The 10,862-nt window shown below is 42.9% G+C and overlaps 1 long non-coding RNA gene across 1 annotated transcript; it reads right to left on the bottom strand.

Annotated features, from left to right (window-relative positions):
• Positions 647-9,534, bottom strand: LOC109719606. Its single transcript, XR_002218745.1, has 5 exons — positions 9,316-9,534; positions 9,148-9,243; positions 8,513-9,063; positions 8,284-8,442; positions 647-681 (listed from the first exon to the last, which is right to left on the bottom strand). It is a non-coding gene; the product is annotated as an uncharacterized LOC109719606 (long non-coding RNA).

The raw sequence follows: 10,862 nt of genomic DNA, 5'->3' as shown, positions 1-10,862 counted from the left end.
TATCAATCTCATGTTCTTTGCATTCTTTATCTTTGACCATGTCAATACACTAACTCTAGTGTTCTTTATATTCTTTACCTTCATCATGTCTTTACACTAACTATAGTGTTCTTAATATCACTTTATTTTGCTAACACTAGCACTCATTGTTCTTTAACTTTACTCGTTCTTTATGCCACTTTCATTTTCTTCACTTGTCTCTAATCATTGTCATTGTTCTTTGCGTCACATTTCTTGTCACGCCCGGAGCCCGTCTATTTGGTAGGTTTCGGGCACGCCAACAGACCGCCGAATGGACAGGGTTTTCCCTGTACCGCGGACAGAGTCTCCCTGTACATTCAAGGCGTCGCAATCAATACAATGTACGAAGTTCCAACCAGGAACACATTTCAATCAAGATTGCATAATGGAAGGTATCAAACAACATAACACATCCTATATTATTACATTCATTCATATTCATGCATTTTACACCTCAACTACCATTCCTTTTTCATCCAAATGCAATCTAAATTATTACAACATTTATATCTTTAATACATCATGTTACATTGTGTTCTTTTCATTTCTTTAACCCCTAAGCTATGTCGACGGGGTACTGCTAGCTCTGGTCTCTGGGGTAGGGCGCTATCTACGGAGCTACGCCCTTTCCTCGCGCCGCCGCGCCGCTCACGTGCGAACCTGTAAAAACCCTAAAACCACGTGGGGTGAGAACCAACTCCATGGTTCCCAGTGGGTACGGCCACCCAAGGGAAGAGCTCGACCAATAGGTCCAAGGGAGGCAACTGCAAGTTAGTTCAATAAACAGATAGATATATATCTTTATTATGCAACTAATAAAACCATGCTTTGCCTCACGAACGCAATAATGTAATGCTATATGCAAATCATGCAATAATGCAACTATGCAACCAACTAGTAGTTCATTTGACACTACTTTCAATTCTGCTAACCATAGCTCATCCATTCGATATCTAAGGTTTTCTCTATCTTAGATTCTTGTCAATCACCGTTTTAATCATAAAGTTTCATCTACCTTTACAAGGCTAACCACCCGACTCGGTCTTGAGTCAATCGTCTGCGGAGTACCGCACTAGAACCAGGCTCGAGGCGATGGACGTCTCACATACACCTCAGCCCTAAATCCTCACCAAATCCATAACTCACAATGCATACTTGTTGTACACTCATTTGGCTATGACCCAATCTTACCGGTTAACCATGTTAACCCCAATAACTCACAACCAAATCCCTTAATAACGGGGGACTCGAACCTCCCTAGGGACCGTCAACTGGTGGGACTTTACCACGCCCAGTGGTGACCAACTCCGGAGCGCACCGCCCGAGGGGGAGCTACCTCCCTCAAGCCAAGACTTATCGTGAGTGTCGATCCAATCCTCAACTTGAGGATACATAGCCACTAGTCACAATGCCAATGTCACAATAGGTTTCTACCTATTTAATCATGCCACTCTATGTCAACTTGGACCAATGTCAATATGGTTAAACTATGTTTAACAATCACTTTCTTGATGCCAATCATGTCTCTATTGTCATTGCCACCCTTGTTTACTAATGTTCAAGTCCAACTCTCACATTTACACAATAATAGGGTCCTAACATACATGAATGACACCAGAATATATATGATCAATCACCACAAGTGTTTGCTAGGTTCAAGATGCTAGGTTTAATGCCACTCGATCTAATATATATATAGATTGTCCACTATGTTCCACAACATGGCAATATGTCATCAAGTATGTTTTTCTATTTAACATAATCCACAATATGTAAATTCATAATATATCATCATGCACATATACCACTAGCATCACATGATATGTCAACATACATATAGTCATTATCCAAAATAGTCCATACTTAGCATCTCATGCATTCTTTTAGCACTTAATTCATTATGCATTACATTTAGCATATTCTACAACATGTCATCATACATTCCTTTTATGATGTTCTTATAATGCTAACATTCATGCGCCCTTTATATTATGCATTCAAAGCATTAATCATATGCATTTCTATAGTATGTTAACATGCATTCTTTTCACATTCTCATATTATGTTAATATGCATCAATATGAAATCTCATTTCTCTTAGACATACAGGCGATCTAGTCGCTTCGGTAAACACAACCCACCTCATTTCGCATTCCGATTGCTTGTCGACACTTGGAATCGGCCGCCCGCGGCACCCGGCACCCGGCTGGGCCCGATACTGCAACTGCGCCTCAACCGTGCTCCGCTTCGCAGCCCCGAAAATTATAGGTCTTCGGTTATGTGCCACAATGCCTCAAATCCATTTCCACGATTTTACGACGTTGCCTCGGCCCTCTCGGCGGATCCGAAGCCTAAACGTCCATTTCTTTAATAACTTTGTAACGGCTTGTCGGATTGCCGAACCGTCTTCGCCAACGCGTTCGTTTACCTAGCAATTTGGTTTACGGAGAGTCAAATTAAATCAAACCCTCATATTTTACAAAATCCTATTTTTGAGCCCTATATGCCATTAACCTCTAAATAATCTAAATTAAATGTAGCAACATGCTTACAAAGCTCATTAGAGGCTATTAGAACACTTAATGTGAAGGATTAAGCCAAATCCCAAAAGCTTACCACAATGTGAACGCCGCGACGACAACACACCGCTCCAACGGCCGCACGAAAGCCCGATCCGTCGCCTCCAACGTGTTCGCAAGCATCTTCTCCACCAACCCTCCAATTTTTAGAGAGAGATTTAGAAAGATGAGAGAGATATCTAGAGAGAGGAAGGAGAGCTTCTCTCTCTACTCCATGCGTGCGTGGGTGTGGGTGTGCTCGGGCTGAAGGAGAGGAAGAAGAAGCACATTGCTTCTTATAATACCCCTCAAACACTATTCACTCCAGGCAGCTTGAAATCTGATAACTTTCGTCGGAGCTCCCTGTATGTCCGTTTGATCTCAAACTTGACAGTCATATTCGGTTTTATGTACTGAGCAAGAATATATTTTAATTTTTCAGTTTCGACCCCATTTGGTCACCGAAAATTGTGCCGAACTGTAATCTTTATTAGATAACTCTTGGATTTTATTTCTTACTCTACGGGTGTCAGAAAAATATGAAACTTTAAATCTAGCCTCATAAAAATATTTCTGACTTATCCTCTAATTTTCATAATTTTCTGAGACTGTGCATTTTCTGCTAATTTATCTGTCCCGTTTCCAACAGAAAATTCTAGATCTTCTGTTTTCATTCCGATTTCAGCACAAGTCACTTCTGACTTATGTTTTACTTCTATGATTCAATAAAAATAGTTTCTCACACTATTTTTATTTATTTTTATTTTTATGCCAAAATCTGGTATGTTACATTCTCCACCCCTTAAAAGAATTTCGTCCGCGAAATTCAAACCACGCCTCAATTCAGCTCCGCGAGCAATTGAGGGTACCAACTCATTCTCCCACTCCAGAGCGGCTTCACACTATCGTGGTTCCAGAAGCGGCTCATACTGAAGGACGTGGGTTTAATCCTAAACACATTTGCAAGGTGTGATACAAAAGTGCATCACGGGTCTTGCAAGTCATAGTGGCAGCGCAAGTCGATGCTCGACGACTCTACGCGCTCCAACACCACTCACCATTCGATACACAAAGAACTCTTCTTTGCACTTACCTTCCCTTCAGGGAATACATTCTGATTCGATCACCGACATTGCTTAGGAGCAATATCACCGATGCATCGCTCCGTCGTGAGTGCTCTAATTTCGCACTGACCCTTAACTTTAACGCGAGATGGCCCACTTCGGCACATCTCAAGTCTCAGTTCGCTTACGAGCATAGTCTCCAACATCACGTGGCTTTCCACTAGATTGATGTCTCACAAGAAGTACTTCATCATCTGATACCACATGCCACGATCAACATCAAACTATTTTCGCAACGAGCTCACGCGAGCACTCCGTTCGTGAATTCGAGTCAAACTCCTCGATAAGGCTATTTGCCAAATCGCTCTCGTCGGTCTCCACAGGTGGACCAAAGGCCACCAATCCTACGTAGGCCTACCGCCTAAACCTGTCTCAACACGCAGCGTCTCTCGCTCGCAAATGCAGACCCAATCATGATCGGGCGAAATTCTCACTTGGGAATTCGCACACACTCCAACCAGAAGCAACTAAGATCCCAAACCACATCAAGTCCTCGGGTTGGATCACAATCATACTCGGTGTATCATCGGTCACACAATCTATCGCGTGGCATTCCACGCTCCCGGGTCTAAGCTCGGACTATCGTCCTGACCAGAACTCTGCCCTACCCGTAGGTACCGGGCCGCTGTCACTCACAGCTGACTGCGCCTGCCCAAAGGGCCCAGGCTCTATAGTCCACAAATGGTCCAGGCACGGGTCGTTCCCAAGCAGTACTCGCCGTCGTCGTGCTACACGACATACTCTGTCGAGTCACACGTACCAATATCGACTCCTATGCACCTAGTGTGAGTTACCAGTCCCACGAGTGATCCATGGCACGCTTCGCACCTAGCGATGCTCAAGTGCTACTGCCAATACACTCTCTCGGCTGAATCCACATCTGCACTCTACGGGTATCTACACTCGAGTGCTCTACGCCCCTACAGCGTTTCACACGACGTCCAGCATTAGGCAATCTTGCCTATACACACCGGCCGCACGAGCACAACCGTCTACCTCACCTTGAGGTACTACTAGGCCCACGTGCTCAAACTTGGCTACTAATCGATCGTTCTCTCAACAGTGATGTTACTTTCACTGTTCAATCTACCGGAATGACATCCAAAATTTTCGGGCCACTCGGGTGTTCTCATAAGCATCATGGCTCAACTCTCGCAATTTACAACTCATATTGCTCTGAGAGTCATTTCGCCACTTCTATCTCTACCGCGAGTCTCACTCCTCGCCATAGATTACTTCTAGCACTTCGCTAGTGCCATCTGGCTCTATACCTGCACTGGCAGGTACCACGCCCTCACATAATACAAAACTCCATTTCTTGAGCAATCAAATCTATCTCCAGAAATCCACCATGAGAGAGAGCTTAGAAGCTTACCTCTCCAAGAAGCACCAACCAAGGAGAAGATGAAGAAGATGAGGAAGACATCCTTCTTCTTCTCTTTCTTTCCTTTCCTTTCTTCTTCCTCTTCTTATCTTCTAGAGAGAGAAAGAGAGATATGAGAGGGTGTGTGGGTGAGAAATAAGAGAAAAGAGCTCTCATACCCCTCACATAGCCCCACATGTTGCATAAGTGCAAACAAGCCCCTCAACTTTTATTCTTTTACATTGCCCTCACTGGGCCACTTTCGGGTTCGGGGACCGGTCTCCCCGACGAGGGACCGGTCTCCGAGAGCTTCTCCCCGCAGTCAGCAGAGCTCACACCCGATGCAACCGGTCTTTCTTTGGGGGACCGGTCTCTCAGGGACCAGTCTCTCCAGCAGGGACCGGTCTCCGAGAGCTGTCCACCAAGGACTTAGCCGATTTTTCTCTCCTCTTGCTGCCTGCGCATTCGGGGACCGGTCTCTCCCCACAGGGACCGGTCTCTGAGAACAGAAAACCTGCAGTTTGCAGATTTTCATTTCCAAGGCTCTCGAAGATCCCAGTAATGCACTTTTGCATTATTTGACGCCTTCGGCCTTTCCAAAGCGTACCAACCTCGCTCTTTGGTCAATTTGACCAAGGTTCGATACTTGGTTACCGAAATTTCGGTATATTACATACCCACTCGATAACTAGCCCGATCCGTTGCCTCCAACGTGTTCGCAAGCATCTTCTCCACCAACCCTCCAATTTTTAGAGAGAGATTTAGAGAGATGAGAGAGATATCTAGAGAGAGGAAGGAGAGCTTCTCTCTCTACTCCATGCGTGCGTGGGTGTGGGTGTGCTCGGGCTGAAGGAGAGGAAGAAGAAGCACATTGCTTCTTATAATACCCCTCAAACACTATTCACTCCAGGCAGCTTGAAATCTGATAACTTTCGCCGGAGCTCCCTGTATGTCCGTTTGAGCTCAAACTTGACAGTCATGTTCGGTTTTACGTACTGAGCAAGAATATATTTTAAGTTTTCAGTTTCGACCCCATTTGGTCACCGAAAATTGTGCCGAACTGTAATCTTTATCAGATAACTCTCGGATTTTATTTCTCACTCTACGGGTGTCAGAAAAATATGAAACTTTAAATCTAGCCTCATAAAAATATTTATGGCTTATCCTCCAATTTTTATAATTTTCTGAGACTGTGCATTTTCTGCTAATTTATCTGTCCCGTTTCCAACAGAAAATTTTAGATCTTCTGTTTTCATTCCGATTTCAGCACAAGTCACTTCTGACTTATGTTTTACTTCTATGAATCTAATAAAAATAGTTTCTCACACTATTTTTATTCATTTTTATTTTTATACCAAAATCTGGTATGTTACATTTCTCTTTGATGCCACACACTAACTCTAGTGTCATATTACTTTATATTGTCGGATGCCACTCGATCTATGTTTTATTGTGTCACTTGTTCTTTCTTCTCAATGAGTGCTCACATTATATCTCACGCATACATATAGGGTTGAATAGGTTCTCAAACATTTCAAATAGCACGTGTACTCACATCATGCAACATTCACATATATAACATCACTTCTACCCTATAATGTGTGCAACAATATAAACATATGCTCAATTGAATGACACATTAGGTATAGAAGGAATTCTAACAAATTTGGATAGCACCACCCACCTCGTAGGCGTACTAGGATGCTACAATAATTTTCTTGGGATTTTTAGCCTCTTAGTTTGTCACATGCGGCAAAACGAAGCCCTATTAGGCTATTTTGCTCAAATCTTTACATCGGCTTTTCGTAACGTCAATCCGAGTGCACCAACGCGTTGGAAATACCCCCAATTAGATTTCTAAAAGGTCAATTTCACTTTGAAATCCTCCCGAGAAAAAGCTCCAAATTTGGGTGCCATAGCTCATCCCACAATAAAACTAGGGTTTTGATCTCTTAGAGAAGCAAAAGCAAGCTTCAAATTATCTAAAGGTTCCATTTGAACCATCCTTAGCTCAATCAAAACCCATTTTAGGGTTTCACCATGAGAGGGGTTGGAGCTCACCTCAAAGCTACATCACATATACCCAACCCATGGTTTTAATCTCTTAAAGAAGCAAAAGCAAGCTTCAAATACTCAAAAGGTTCTACTAAAACCATTTCTAGATCATTTGGTTCTCATCTAGGGTTTTACCATGAATAGGGTTCAAGCTTACCTCTAAGCTTGCTCCTAGGTTGCTCCAAAGAGGAAGAAGAGGAAGTAGCTCTACTCCTTAGCTTCTTCACCTTCTACTCCTTCTCCTTTTTCTTCTTTTCCCTTTCCTTTCTTTCTTCTTCTTCTTCTTCTTTGTCTTCTAGAGAGAGAAAGAGAGGAGAGAGTGTGTGAGAGGGAGAGAATGAGAGATAGGTCCCTCATAACCCCTCAACATAACCCATATATTGCATAATTGCAAATAAGCCCCTCAGCTTTTACTTTATTAAACTGCCCAAACTGGGCAGATTTCGTGTTCGAGGACCGGTCTCCCCGACTTGGGACCGGTCCCAGAGGGCTCTCCCCGCGGGCAGCCAAGGCCCCGTACAATGCAACCGGTCTCTCTCAAGGGGACCAGTCTCTCCCCGCAGGGACCGGTTCCCGAGAGCTGGTTTTCTGAGACTTAGCCAATTTTCAGCCTTTCTCATTTCTCACGCGTTCGGGGACCAGTCTCTCCCACCAGGGACCGGTCCCCGAGAGCACAAAACCTACAGAATGCAGATAGTTATTTATTAGAACATCTTCAATAGTATAACAATCACGTTATATCACGATGCTAGTTCCAACTACTTAACTAGATTATAACCAAGCATGAAGTTCATATTAGTACCCTTTACATGAAACTATTAATCAATTTAGTAATACAAGTATGCAAGATAGCATCTATGATATTCGCTTTTCATAACTCAATTTCAATGCACTAGTCAGTAATGTTTTCTCTAACTTGTCTACGCAAGTATATTAATAACAGGTGACACCTGCTACTAAACAAGTAATCTCCATCTGCAAAGCAATTTCATAGTTCGCCTCTACTACATAGAGGTTTTCCTTTACCCGATATACTATGCAGGTGTATACAAGTCTCATCCATTCAAACATAGCAAAATGTTCATAAACATGCAATGATTCTCCTTTATAAAGTCGAAGGGACTTAGAGAGAATTCACCCATTTTGGGGAGGCCAAACCTACCACTTTGTCGATGACTCCTGTTGATCCCACGAGTGAAGGTAATTTGAAGCCTCCTATTTACTTGATTAAAGTTCACTTAACTTTACTGTATAACAGATTGGAGTACATCAAATTCAGTCTTCATGAATCACCACACTCAACTCATAGTGACCTACGAACCTGCTGCGAATAAGTACTCAAAATTACATTAACACTACACTTGGAGCATTCAATTTGACAAGATTCTCACCTAGGTTCAGATTGGAATTAAACCTCCACTTCCACTTAGGTTGGAATACTCCAGAACAGCCTTTAATTGCCACTAGAATCAGCTCAAGGGGGTTTAATCCCCTGCTGTAAACAACTGCCAAATTTAGCATTAATACACTTATTCGATTACATAGTAATAGATTAGAATCTCACTTCAATTAGAGTTCAACTTATCTTCACTTTATTCCAGGTTGGAACATATCCAACTCAGCCTTCAACAATCACCAAAATTCAGATCAAGGTGATCATCAACCTGCTTCTCACAACTCCAATTGAGCTCTTCCCTGGTTCGAACTGAAGACCCAAACAAGACCAACTTCAAAAGTTGTTATATTCAGCTCGAAATGATTCTATAACCTGCTGCAAATTGGTTATAAAACTGCATTAAAGTGATCACTACTTGTCCAATTTCGACTAATTTCTCAACCCGGTTTAAACCAGGGCTATTCCACCTCTTAGCCCAGGTTGGAATACTCTAAATCAGTCCATAGTGATCACTATAATCAGCCCAAAGTGATCTCCAAGCTGCTGCTGAAATAGAATCCAAATCAGTATCAATACTTCGTCAATATATCCTTCGTAGCATTAACATAAGATAAGTAAGTTACTACTTACCATCTTAACGCAAAATTCAGTCCATCTTTAGACTACTATAGAGAAGTCGCAGTCAAGTAGTACTTCTCTAGCTACTAGGGCCTCCTCTTAGCTCGGCTGACAGCAAGTGATTAAAACAACTCAACTTCAATACTATTACACCCACTAAGGAAAAGTGAAGTTAATCACCTTTCTACAGCTCTCTCTCTACAATTCCCCTGTAGTAAGCTTGAAGAACATTATCAAAACAGCTCTTTCCTCCTTCCAAAAGCTAGCTCCAAGCCTTCCCAATTCAGTAGCAACACAACAGGAGAAGAAAATGAGCTTGCTACCTTGATCCTTTCTTGAGAGAGAAAAACCCTAGAAAGAGAAGAAGAGAGACATCCCAATCTGTTGCTCACAGCCCCAGCACCCTTAGAACAGCTGCAAGGGTCGTGCAGGGGTGTTAAAGATAAGCATGGGGAGTGAAAAGACCAAACTAGGCCTGCTGCCACGCAGCTGCTGCTGCTGCTGCTACTTGTACCGGTACAAGCACTTATCTGTACCGGTACACTTACACGAATTTTGCATGAATTAGCCTTGTAATGCACTTTTGCGCTTCCGGTCGCCCAATCCCTCTCCAACTTGTCCAGAACCTCTTACAACTCTTTAGAAAGTGTAGGATAATTCCAATTATCATTCTCACTCATCAGACTTCATAATTAGTCAAATTCAAAATATCACATTTAAACTTCGCACTTTTCCACGTCTAAAGTGCAATGCACTTTTGACCTTCTGGCAATTCGATCACTCTTGTAACTTGTCAGGAACCTCACATCAACTCTTTAAAAGATGTAGGTTAGCTCCAAATACTAATCCCACTTTCAAAACCTCGCACTTAACCAATCCCAGAATACTATATTTGAATAGTATATTCACAATGCACTTTTCCTCTTCCGGTTACTTGCTTACCCCAATATTTGTTGAAACCTCTCAAAAATCTTTCAAAATTCGTAGAATAGTTCCGATCAATATTCCAACACTTGAAATTCGCAATTGGCCAAAGTTCAGTGTACTACAGCCTCGCCCGACAAGTGTGTCAGAGGTCCGCAGTTTTCTTGGACTAGCGGGCTACTACCGGCGGTTCGTGGAGGGGTTCGCTAAAATAACCACTTCACTAACACTCCTCACACATAAGGGAGTGAAATATGTGTGGAGCGACCATTGCAATCGGAGCTTTGAAGAGTTGAAGGAAAGGTTGACGACGACCCCGGTGCTTGCATTGCTGATGCCGGGGGAGATCTTTGTGGTATACAGTGATGCTTCCTATGTCGGTCTCGGGTGTGTCTTGATGCAAAATGGGTGGGTGATAGCTTATACTTCGCGCCAGTTGAAAACTTATGAAAAGAGCTACCCGATTCACGACCTCGAGCTAGCGGCGGTTATCTTCGCGCTAAAGTTATGGAGGCACTACTTGTATGGTGAACATTGCGAGATCTATACGGATCACAAAAGCCTTAAATACTTGTTCACCCAAAAGGAGTTGAATATGCGACAACGGCGGTGGTTAGAGTTGTTGAAAGACTACGATGTTACCATTCTATACCACCCTGGGAAAGCAAATGTCGTGGCCGATGCACTTAGTAGAAAGTCAGGAGAAAATTTGGCTTCGGCAATTACACCCCAACCATTGTTGCAAAAGGAGATGCAATGGCTTGGATTGGAAGTAGTAGCGCCGGGAGTGCCGGCTACACTTG

Source organism: Ananas comosus, linkage group 13, assembly GCF_001540865.1.
Source record: "Ananas comosus cultivar F153 linkage group 13, ASM154086v1, whole genome shotgun sequence".
Lineage (NCBI taxonomy): Eukaryota > Viridiplantae > Streptophyta > Magnoliopsida > Poales > Bromeliaceae > Ananas > Ananas comosus.
Note: the sequence above shows the minus strand (reverse complement) of the source record. Positions and strands in the feature narration are given on the sequence as shown.